This window comes from Castor canadensis, chromosome 14 (assembly GCF_047511655.1).
Source record: "Castor canadensis chromosome 14, mCasCan1.hap1v2, whole genome shotgun sequence".
NCBI classification, from domain to species: Eukaryota; Metazoa; Chordata; class Mammalia; order Rodentia; family Castoridae; genus Castor; species Castor canadensis.
The window spans coordinates 70,561,268-70,574,244 of NC_133399.1; the positions used below are offsets into that span (position 1 = coordinate 70,561,268).

Here is a 12,977-nt window from a genome sequence, read left to right on the forward strand (position 1 = left end):
GCCAAGGCAATTCCAGCGAGTTCTGACAAAAAGACAAAAAGAAGGGACGCATTTGAATACTTCTGTAGGGCAAGAGAAATGGGCTGGTGAATCCCTTCCAACCATTGGAAGGTTTTAAGGGCAACATCGAATTTCTTTATTCAAATACTGCTTCCTGAGATCCAAGGACAGGGTCTCAGGAAGTTTATTGTATGAATGGAAAAGTAATGCATGTTCAAACAGGAAAGATTTGACCATTCTGCTCATGTCTATTCAAATAAATATTTGGCAGCATGAATTTATTAGTCTGTCTGTATATCCACCCAACTTATCTACCTATGCATATATGCATACCTATGGTGATACATGCAAATATATATGTGTGTGTGTGTGTGTGTGTGTTATTTATTTATTTGCATACCATACATAGATCCTAGATGTTCACACAGCTGATAAGCTCTTCTAAAACAAATTAGCATGAGCTTGCCACTGCCCCAGAGGTGGCTGCTCCTTTCTTATGGGAGAGATGCTTCTGCATCTCCTTCCCTGTTTCTTGTCCTCAGAAATCAAGCCTGACCATGATAATAGCATCCTGAGTTAGCCTTGGATTTTGGTCAAACTATGTTTTAGTCCTGTGAGCTCTCAGAGAAAGTGTCACAGTGTCCCCTGGTGTGTCTTCTATGGCCTTAGAAGCAGTATGAAGATATTAAGAATATCTCTTTCTACTCAGTTTTCTCATCATTAAAATGAGGAAAATAATAACACCTACCTCATGGAGTTTATGAGGGTGATGTAGTTAATATAAGTAAAGTTTCTAAATTAGTCCCTGGCAAGCAGGATGCCAGAGGTTCATGTCTATAATCCAATTTACTTGGAATTTTGAATTAGAGAGGATTGTGATTCAAGGTCAGCATAGGCAAAATGTTCATGAGATCCCACCTCAATCAACAGGCAAGTGTGGTGGCACTTGCCTGTCATCCAGCTACATGGGAGGCTAGGATTGGGAGGATCATGGATCCAGGCCAGGCCTGGCTAAAGTTTGTGAGATTCCCATTTCAATGGAAAAATGTTTAGATTGTTGGTGTACAACTGTCATCCTAGCTACAGTGGGAAATGCAAAATAGTAGAATTGCTGTCTAGATTGACCTCGGAAAAAATTAGACCCTATCTTCAAAATAACCAGAAAAAATAGGCTAGAGGATGGCTAAAGTGGTGAAGTGCTTACCTAGATAGTGCAAAGTCCTGAGTTCAAATTCTAGTAGCAAAAACAAAAATAATAATCTCTGGCAATTTTTAATGAATGATAGCTGTTATTAAATTGAATTGAATTTCAATAAAAATATTTTAAAAACATAACTTTTCAAATAGTGTTTCACCCATTCTATTTAGAAATTAGAACAAGTACCATGCCTTTGCTTCTGTGTTTCCTCTTTTCACAGATCTAGAACTCTGTAAAACTTTAACTCTTTACCTTGCCCCCATATGGTTTGCTGTCCAATAGGAGGATGGGTTTGTTGAGAAAGTAACTGACTTCTGAGGTTCAGTTGCTTTATCTATAAACTGAACTAAAAGAAAAATTTCCTGAATGTAGGTTGCCCATCATTACATGCTCACATATAATTTTTGTGTGGTACTGTTGAAGTCAGGATCTTGCACTTGCTAACCAGGTGATTTACCACTTGAACCACTCCACTTGTTCTGTTAGTCGTTCATTTATGCACACCCACTTTATCTACAAGTCTCACCTATAGATTCTCAAATGCTAAGAATTAAGAAAACAGGGCTTCATAGACATTATGAAAAAGAAATGGTGAAAATAACATTCTCTTTGCTGGGTTGACCTCCTACTATTGCTTATTTCTGCAGATTCCCAGAGACCTTCTCATAGACTGGTGATAGCACCAAGAGACACACTGAACAAGAAGAACAACTTGAATTAGGTTAATTGAGAGTGTCTATCTAAGTGTCTAAGTATATATAAGCACTTTTTCTTTGCTGCTTCATCATCAGACAAATTCTTTCACTTTAAAAAGAGTATGATATCAGTTTCACAGCTTACAGGGATTTAAAAAAAATTAATGATATTATATAACTGTTAAACAGTTGAAGGTCTCAATTAAAAAGCATAGCCAATAAATATTAAGTCTGATATTCCAGAAAATGGAACTACTGTTTTGACATATTCTTTATAGAAAAGGGAGGATTATATGTTTAGGTAGTTTTAAGACAATTTAGAAACCCTTCAAAATTCCTTCTACAAAGATGTTTTAGAGTTATTTCTCCATTATTGAATAAAGTATAGTTGGATACTATTGAAGGAAACTATGTTCTTGTCATTTTTATGAATAAAAGAATCATAAAAAATGACAACTAGATGTGAAAAAAAATTTTAGGTCATTCAGTTTTTATACAAACAGCATGAAAGTCTATTACTACATTAGATTTTCCAGTCTTTTCCTTGAATACTTCAAGTTTTTCAGAGATAAATATTTTTCTTCTCACCTAAACAGGCACCTAACTTTCAGTGTATGTTTTCATTATATGTTTTAAATACTGTAAGCATTTTTTTCATTTGACACCTTCATCCCCCTTCAGAAAAATGTCTTTCTGAGGAAAGAAACATTCTGATATCCCTTGGATAATGCTTATTTTTATGTGAGTTTGTTTTCCAGTGTTTACCCTACATATTAGTTTGAGATCCAGTGCTATTCTATATCTGATGTCTTCTTAAAGACCTCAGATTAAGTCTTTTTCACCATCTTGATATCACCAAGGTAGCTACACTGCAACAAGGTGATTTTTACTTAACAGTCAATGAAACTCTATGGGACTTAACTGAAAATAATGGAGTTGACCTTGATATCTGATAGGAATGAAGCAAAATTTGGTGCACTGCCAAACAACAAATGAGCCCAGAAAGTGCTAACAATTCTATTAAGTAAAGATAGTTTCACATACCTCTAAGAGCTCTTTTCAAGACTATTTGATGGCATCCACTTCTCCTCTTAATAACTTGTGCTGTGCTGATTCTATTTCAGAAAGGGAAAGTTCCACAACCAACAAACAACAGCTTGCAAGTATTTTTTTCTGCACTAAGTAAAACCTAAAATAAAACCACAGTTTTCTAGAAATGTGTTCAGTATTTTTACAGAAGTTTATTTATAATTTTTTTTCAATTTTTTATTGTAGTAAAATACACATAAAATTTAACTGTAAGAGTACAGTTTAGTGATATAAAGTGTACTTCATATTGTGAAACTATCACTGACATCCATCTCCAGAACTCTTTTCATCTTGTAAAACTGAAAATATATCCTGCTACATTGCTGAAGGAGTTTATGGTGCCTAAGAGTTTTTGGGTCTTTGAGGTATAAGATCATGTCATCGGCAAATAGGGATGTTTTGACAGTTTCTTTACCTATTTGTATTCCTTTTATTTCTTCTTCTTGTCTAATTGCTCCGCCTAGGAACTCCAGAACTATGTTAAATAGGAGTAGGGAGAGTTATTATCCTTGTCTTGTTCCTGATTTTAGGGGAAATGGTTTCACTTTTTCTCCATTAAATATAAAGTTGGTTATACGATTGTCATATATAGCCTTTATGATGCTGAGGTACATTCTTTCTATGCCTAGTTTTTTTAGAGCTTTTATCATGAAGTGGTGTTGAATATTATCAAAGGCTTTTTCTCCATCTATTGAGATGATCAAGTGGTTTTTGTCTTTACTTCTATTAATGTGCTGTATTACATTTATAGATTTGTGTATGTTGAACCACCCCTGCCTCCCTGGGATGAAGAAGACTTGGTTGTGGTGAATGATCTTTCTGATATGTTCTTGGATTTGGTTTGCCATTATTTTATTGAAGATTTTTGCACTGAAGTTCATTAAAGAGATTGATGCCTATAGTTCTCCTTTTTGGATGTATCTTTGTCTGTTTTTGGGATGAGAGAAATATGGGCTTCATAGAATGAGTTAGGCAATGTTCCTTGCCTTTCTATTTCATGGAAAAGTTTAAGGAGAGTTGGTATTAGTTCTTTAAAGGTCTGGTAGAATTCAGCAGAGAATCTATCAGGTCCTGGACTTGTCTTTTTTTGGAGACTCTTAGTTGCTGCTTTAGTTTCGTTTCTTGTTATAGATCTATTTAGGTGGTTAATATCCTCTTGGTTCAGTTTTGGATGGTCATAAGCATCTAGAAATTTGTCCATTTCTTCAAAATTTCCCAATTTATTGGAACATAGCTTCTCAAAATAGTCTCTGATGATTCCCTGGATTTCCTTGGTGTTTGTTGTTACCTCCCATTTTCATTCCTGATTTTACTGATTTGAGTCTTTTCCCTCCTCATTTTGGCCCTTATTTTTCTCCTTCTGCTTTATTTAGGATACAAAATCAACTTACAAAAATCAATAGGCTTTCTATAAACCAACAATGAACAATTTGAGAAAGAATATATGAAAACAATTCCATTTACACTAGCCTAAAAAAAAATCAAATACCTAGGAGTAAACTTAACAAAGGATGTGAATAATCTCTACAAGAGAACTACAAACCCCTGAAGAAAGAGATTGATGAAGACTACTGAAGTTGGAAAGATCTCCCATGCTCATGGATTGGTAGAATTAACATAGTAAAAATGGCTATACTACCAAAAGTAATCTACATGTTTAGTGCAATTCCCATCAAAATCCCAATGATATTCACCACAGAGATTGAAAAATCTACCCTAAAGTTCATTTGGAAACACAAGAGATTGCATAGTCAAGGCAATACTCAGCAAAAAGAACAATGCTGGAGGTATTACAATACCCTATTTCAAACTATACTACAGAGCCATAGCAATAAAAACAGCAGGGTACTGGCACAAAAACAGATATGAAGACCAGTGGAACAGAATAGAGGACCCAGATATGAATCCACACAGCTACACCCATCTTATTTTTGATAAAGGTGCCAAAAACATACAATGGAGAATAGACAGCTTCTTCAACAAATGTTGCTGGGAAAAGCAGTTATCTGCTTGCAAAAAACTGAAACTAGATCCATGTCTATCACCCGGTACTAGTATCAACTCAAAGTGGATTAAGGACCTTACTAGCAGATGTCAAACTCTGTAGTTAGTACAGAAAAGATCAGGGAATACTCTGGAAGCAGTAAGTATAGCCAAGGCCTTCCTCAACAGAACCCCAGCAGCCCAGCAACTAAGAGAATGGATGGACAAATGGGACTACATGAAATTAAAAAGCTTCTGCACAACAGAAGAAATGGTCTCTAAACTGTAGAAACCACCCACAGGGTAGGAGAAAATATTTGCTGGCTATACATCAGACCAAGCACTGATAACTAGTATACAAGGAGCTAAAAACACTAAACTCTCTCAAAACCAATGAACCAATAATGTAGTGCGCAACTGAACTAAAGAGAACTGTTTCAAAGGAAGAAATCCAAATGGCCAAAAGACACATGAAAAACTGCTCACCATCCCTGGCCCATAAAGGAAATGCAAATCAAAATCACACTAAGATTCCAGCTCACTCCCATTTAAATAGCTATCATCAAAAACACCACCAACAAATGTTGGCGAGGATGCAGGGAAAAACTATTCCTCATACACTGCTGGTGGAAATGCAAGCTAGTACAACTACTTTGGAAAACAATATGGAGGCTTCTTAAAAAACTAAACAGAGATCAGGCATATGATCCAGCAATCCCACTCCTAGGGATATACCCAAAGGAATGTGACTCAGGTTATTCCAAAGGCACCTGCACAGCCATGTTTATTACAGCACTATCCACAATAGCCAAGTTATGGAAACAGCCAAGATGTCCCAGTACTGAAGAATGGATTAAGAAAATGTGTTATTGATACAGAATGGAATTTTCCTCAGCCTCAAAGAAGAATGAAATTTTGTCATCTGGAAGTAAATGGATGGAATTGGAGAACATCACCTTAAGCGAAGTTAGCAGGCTCAGAGGCCAAAAATTGTATGTTCTCCCTTATGTGCAGATAACAGACCTAAAACAAATGCAGTAATATTATTGGACATGAGTCATACACTAAGGGGAGAATGAGTACAGAAGGAATAAGAAAAGGGAAGGAAACTGAAAACTTGAAAGTGTTTGCTGTGCCCACTATAGAGGAGCTAAGAAAGTAATCTTAGAGTGACAGAGACCACTATGGAAAGGAGACTGGGAACTAGTGAAGAGGTGTGGTAGAGATGAACCAATTTGGGCTGTAATACACATATGCATGGAAGCAATGCCAGGAATATCTCTGTATAGCTATCTTTATCTCAATCTAGCAAAAATGCTATGTCTTTTTTATTATCTCTATGTTTTCTCTTCTACAAAATTGGAGAAGAGGGAAGAACAGGTTCTGTCTGCCCAAACAATATTTCACATATCCATTCATCTCTTGATGGACACTTGAATTGGTGATACATTTTAGCTACCATTATCAATACTACTATGCATGTGTGTAAACAAATATCTCTTTCAGACCCTGTTCCAAATTCCTCTGATTATATAACTAGAAGTGGAAATTTGAATCATATGGCAATTTTTTTTTTGGTGCTGGGGATTGAATCCAAGATCTTGTACATGCTAGGCAAGCACTCTTCCACTTGAACCTTTTGTTTATATTCTGTTTTAGAGAGAAGATAACTTGTTAAATTTGCCTGGGCTGGCCTTGAACTCATGATCTTCCTACCTCTGCTTCCTGAATGGTTAGGATTACAGATATATGCCACCATACCAGGCTAGTTCTATTTTAAATTTTTGGAGGAATTGCCATACTTTTTTCACAGCAGCTGTAAGATTCTACATTTCTGCTAACAGCGTTGAAGTTGTCACTTTCTCCACATCCTTACCTCAGCTTGTTATCTCTCTCTGTGTGTCTTGTCTCTCTCTCTGTCTGTCTCTGTCTCTCTGTCTCTCTCTCTCTCTCTGTATGTGTGTGTGTCTTTGATAGTAAACATTGTAATTGATGAAAGGTAGTATTTCATCATCATATTGATTTGCATTTCCCTGATGATTAGTGACTTTGGAAATCTCATGTGCTTATTTGCTGATTTTTAAAATTAGGTTATTTTGCTATTTTATTATTTAGTTTTAGTTTTGTATGCACTTTGGATATTAATCCCTTACCACATTTATAATTTATAAATTCCATGGGTGTTTTGTGATTCTGTTCATAGTATCCAGACCCATTATCAAAAATGTCCAGTTTAGCTAACATAATTGTTTCTTATAATTGGCAATGAGAATGGAATCATTCTATAATTGGTCAGAAAGTCCTTCAAAAATATCCTTTGATGCCAGAAAGAGAAGAATAATTTTCCTGTTACTCCCTAGGATGAAGTCACTGGGACATGAGAATTGGCTATTTCTCAGGGTACCGGTGAGTGATTACAATTTGAAGAAGACTCTTGTCAACAGTAGCGGAATCTCTACATCACTGAGTCCCATACAGTGCACATGGCAAAGTTCTGTCCTGGAAAGCTGAGTGGGCAGGTGGGCTAAGTAGGGATGGGTGACCCCTTCCACCACATTGGATGTATATTTGAATATCACTTGGGAGAAAAGTATTTTACTGTCCTCCCTTTCAGCATGAGACAGGTGCCCTCCCTGAGAAAATCTTCCGTGGTACCTGGAAATGGTTCATGCTGCCAAGCTGGCAGCCCTTTCTGTCTGTGTACTTTGCTGCTGTTTCTGTTCCTCCATGACCCTATAAAATATCATGGATAGCATCTGGGGAGATTGGTGACTCAAGACGTATACATTTTTTAAAAAAAGTAATGCTAGAGTATCATATTCTGCTTCCCATAAGATACTTTGGAAGGTTTTACAGGTCATTTCATATTGTCAATCTCCTAATTGCTGTGCTTGGTATTTTTTCCTCAGCTGAAGATTTATTGGTGTAAATGCAACTATGTAAAGATATAAGTTATGAAAAACACAGTCATGGATGGGCCTCCCCATCCAATGTTGAGGAAGGCCACCAGCATGTTCAAGTAGTCCTTGTAGGCAAAAGGCAAAGGTCTTTCATCTTGATGGTATAGATATCTACCTCCTTTATGGAGCAGGCATTGGTGACCATCTGCTTTTGGTCCACCACATACAGCAGGGGCTCTTTGATGGCCACATCTTTGATGCAAGACATGTTGCAGCCATTAATGTTCTCCAGCAGTGGATTTTGTAGTCTTTGTTCTACTTGTTCTCAATGACCTTCACATACAGGCTGGCCTGGGAAGATGAGGCCATCAGGTGCCAGTCACTGGTCATGGGTGCACAGCACAGTGTTGATCATAGACTTGTAAAAGAGGCAGTAGCCTATTCACTCACTGATGATGATGTCCACCTTCTCCACCTGCAGCTCTACCTCTTCTACCTTTCCCTTGATGATGATCACTATGTGGTGTTAACTCTTTACTTTTGACAATCTGCATGGCATGATGAGAGATACCGCGACACTCCAACTTGATGACCTTTCATGCCCATGCCTTGGCACCAAACATGCAGAGAATCCAGGTGACAGAGCCCATGTCCAGTACCGCCTTGTCCTTGAAAAGATGTGGGTTGTAAAACATGGAGTTGTGGTATGGGAGGATGAGCACCTCATCATTCAGCATCTGGTGGATGCTGAAATGGGCATACAAGTCAAAGTAACAATCTTTGGATGTCATGCCTTCAGCATTGGGCTTCTCGCTGCTTTTGCCTAGCCTTGGGAAACTTCTTCAAGAGGTGGCTGGAGGCTCATCCCATTAGCCAACATGGCCGCCAAATTCTCCATGATGCAGCTCACAGCCTACTCCTCCACCAGCTGGCTAGCACCATCCCACCCCCACCTTTGACATTTTTAAGTGCTGCTCCCTATTGACATGCTAATGTCCCCTCCTTGAAATTATTGTCAAGGAAAAACAATGAAGGCAAAGTTAAGGCCACTATCACTTTCCTGGATGTAAACTCCAGCCCTTCCCAGGTTGCATAGTACACCATAGAGAAGCTGCCCCCTAGCAGGGGTCACTTGGGATCACAAGGAGATTGTCAGGCTAATATCCAAAGGGAGAGGAAGAAATTGTAGCCACCTAGAGATAAAAGCATTCTAAAAGAATTTGCTTAAGAGAAAAAAAATAGGAGAGGGGGTCTATCCTGCAGCCAAGACAGGGAACATCTAGGGAAAGGTTGCCAAGAGGCACCAAGAATCTTCTCCTTTGCTCTTTTCTTCCTTTCATCCAGAAACAGAAACTAAAGACCAGGACTTAGATAGTTACAAGCCTAAAAACATGCTAATTGACACAAATTTGTGGACTTAATAGTAGGGTTCCAATTATACTTTCTACTTTGGGATCCCATTTGATGATTGTAGCCCTAAATTAAAAATGTAACTAAATAGGAGCTGGTAGAGTGGCTCAAGTGGTAGAGTGCCTGCCTAGCAAGTGTGATGCCCTAAGTTCAAACCCCAGTATCACCCCCTCAAAAAATGTAATTAAATATAAAATAGGGGACAATAAGTATGCCTCAATTTAACTATAGCCTTGCCCACATTTCCCATAGTCCTAGTATTCAACTTTCTAAAATATATTAGGCACAGATGCAAAGAATTTATTATTCACAAGGTATAGTAAATTACATGAAGTTTTCTGTCATTTACAAATTGATGAATGGAAACCCATGAACCTCGTTAAAATAGTGTGTCTCAAAGCAAATAAAAATAGGGCCTTCAAAGATTAAAACTTATACAAAACCTAATAAATCAAGTGAATTTCCCTATTGCTTCTCTATTTGTCAGCCAAATTTTGCCTGTTCTAAAAATCTAAAAATTTTTTAAAGCATGCATACATGAACATTTATTAAGTTATAATTCAAAAATTGAGCAAAAGCATGGTATAAAAACAGGAAGGTAGTAGCATAGTGAGTATAACCTAAAAGAAACCTGGAAAATTAAAAGGAAATAATCCATTAAAGCCTAAAACTTTGAAAATTCTCTGCTATGCAGCAAAATCTAAAAATTGACTAAATATAATGGGTCCTAATTAAACAATATTATAATCTTAGTGTACATCAATCAAAATACTTGTGCCCAATATCATTATAATGACTGTTTCTATTCACTAACAACCAATAAATATTTAGCTTTTAGAGACTGACTAACATGTTGCACCCAGTGCTCATTCAACTGCTTCACAGTTACAGTTTGTTCCACCTTGAAGGAGCACAATATAACCTTTTCCAGACTGTCTATTGGTACCTCAGCAGCTTACATTCCTTAGTTTTTATAGATAAGATTGTGACTGCATCTATCTTCCTCTAGGAACAGAGGTATGGCATTATATCCTCCACCAAGGAGATTCATTTGACATATTTACTAGTGACACACATATCATTGTAACATCTTTCAGTGCTTATTTGGGTTCCAATGGCAACATATGGTTCATTTTCAAATGCTTCTTTTCTCATACCTACTGGAGTCTCTGGACCACTTTTGATGACTATTGATGGTCCCAGGGCTTCTGTTATAAAAAGTGTCACCTCTGGGCCTCATGCTATCCACCATTAAAACAACAAATGACTGGCTACCTATTGGGTTTTTTGGAAACAGAGGTTCTCACAGACCCTGAGCCTATGCTCCCCCCATAATCAGCTACTCATTAAACTATAAATTATGGAAACAGAATCACACATCAGCATGGCTGTGCAATTGCTATGGTTTGAACACTTGTGTTCCTCCAAAATTTATGTTGAAACTTAATCCCTATTGTGATGGTATTAAGAGGTGGGGCCTCTGGGAATATGATTAAATCATTAGGGATCTTTCTTCATGAATAAGATTAATGCCATTATAAAAGAGGCTTCAGATAGTAGTCTGGCCTTTCCATTCATTCCACCATGTGAGGACAAAATTTTCATTCCATCTGGGGGACACAGTACCATCAAATAGTACAATCATATAGGAAGCCCTTACCAGACAGCAAATCTATCAAAACCCTGATCTCAGACTTCCCAACTACCAGAATTGTGAGAAATAAATTTCTACTACTTACAAATTATGCAGCCTAAAGTATTTTGTTATAGCAACAGGAACGTCCTCAGATAAGAAGCCCTCCCTAAAAAGGATGGAACCAAACCTGGGGCCTCTGATGTACTCCACCTGCAGCAGGGGTGGTTTCTGCTGCCCTCAGTCCCTTGACAAAGGTCAGTGTTCAAAGAGGTTACCACTCTCCAAACACCTTGACTTTGTAGAAAGCTCCTTGGGATTAACTGAGTGAACAACAGTGGAAGTTCATGACCTTATGAATACAGCTGCCAAACCTCACATGTGGCTGATCTCTGTAGGACGTTTCTGCTTTCCACTCCTTACCTGCAATGTCTCTGAAAAATGACAGGACCCAAGACTAAGACTGTTGCCCACCCTTCAGGTAAGCTGTCTGAGCACCTGGCCAAAAAGTGGTCCCATCTTCACATTTAAGCTATTGCCCACAAGTTGTTCCCATTGGAAAACACACACACACACACACATACACACACACACACACACACACACATGCAAGCCATGCAAGCTCTCAGAATCTCCTGCCTCACACATACCCTGTGCATACCTTCACATGTATTAAAGCCACAATAAATGTCCTTGCCAGAACAGTTCTAACCCCCTTCACAGTTCACAGTTAAGGCATGGCTATTTGCAACCAAGACACACATTTTACTTCTTAGAATACACAATACAATGGTGCTGGGCTCTTAGAAAAGGCATTCAATAGCACTTTCATGACCAAATAGCTTCTTTAACTGGAAGATATAAGTGCCCTCAAATGAACCTGTTTCAAGTTCTAGCCCAATAAACCCCTAAAGATCCCCATCTTGTTTCTAAGTCATAAATCTATACCTAGCCCATAATTACCTCCAAATCTTTCATTCTTTGATCCCCACAATTTTCTCCTTTTCATTCAACTGCCTTATCTGTTCACTTTCTTCTCTATGAAACACAGCTTTAACAACCTATCTCTCAATCAGAAAAATTTATACTTTCATTTTTTTTCCAACTGGCTATCTGTTTGGTGAATCAAAAAAGGTAAGAACTTCATGAGAATATAACAAAGGTTTGAGATTAATGGAACTACACATCAATAGTCCCTAATATCACCTAGACCCTCACTTTCTTCACAGTAAATATTTTTTATCTCAAACATCTAGCGTACTTTTTATGCCCTCATTCATAGTAGATGAACAACTTTCAGTCAGTCATCAAGTGGGGACTTTCCACCTTAGTGGTAACTAAAGTAAAAATTAACCTACAATGGCAGACCTGAGACTCTCAACCAACTTCTGGCAAATGAAACCTGGGGGAAAATATACCAAGACCCACCATAATGAAATTGCTGGAAACTAAGGAATCTCAAAAGCATCCAGAAGAAAAAGATAAGTAATGTACAGAGAAGGAAAGCTAAACACATTTCTCATTGGAAACACTTACCAACAAGAAAAGGATAGAGCAACATCTTTAAAGTACTGAAAGTAAAAAAAAAAAAAAAACCACTGACCCAGAATTCTCAGTCTAGTGAAAATACGTTCTTAAAATAGAGTTGCAAGAAAGTTATTTTGAGGCATACAAAAGCTGAAAGGATTCATCGCTTGCAAACCTATGAGAAATACTCAAGGAAGCCCTTCAGGCATAAGTAGAAGGATGTCAGATACATATGAGTCTAGGAAAAGGAAACCACAGCACTAGCAAAATCCTGCTGAAAGGATGATGGAGGATTCTTTAAAGATAAAAGTACCAGAAAAATGGGAAGAATATTATGGGTTCTCTGGCTTCAGCCTCACAAGTACTGGGGTTGCAGCTATGTGCCACCAAACCTGGATAGAGTAACTGCTCAAGGCCTAAGAAAACTGTTAGCCATTTTCCAAGTAAACGTGATAAAAGGTGATATATACTGAGAAGAACTGACATCAGTATCATTGTTACTATGGTGTCTCTATTTCACTGAGAGTGTTATTTTCAGTATA

General features: G+C 37.6%; 1 pseudogene; it reads right to left on the reverse strand.

Moving 5' to 3' along the window:
• Nucleotides 1–7,980: 7,980 nt before the first annotated feature.
• On the reverse strand, nucleotides 7,981–10,236 carry LOC109688903 (protein arginine N-methyltransferase 1-like; annotated as a pseudogene).
• Nucleotides 10,237–12,977: the final 2,741 nt, after the last annotated feature.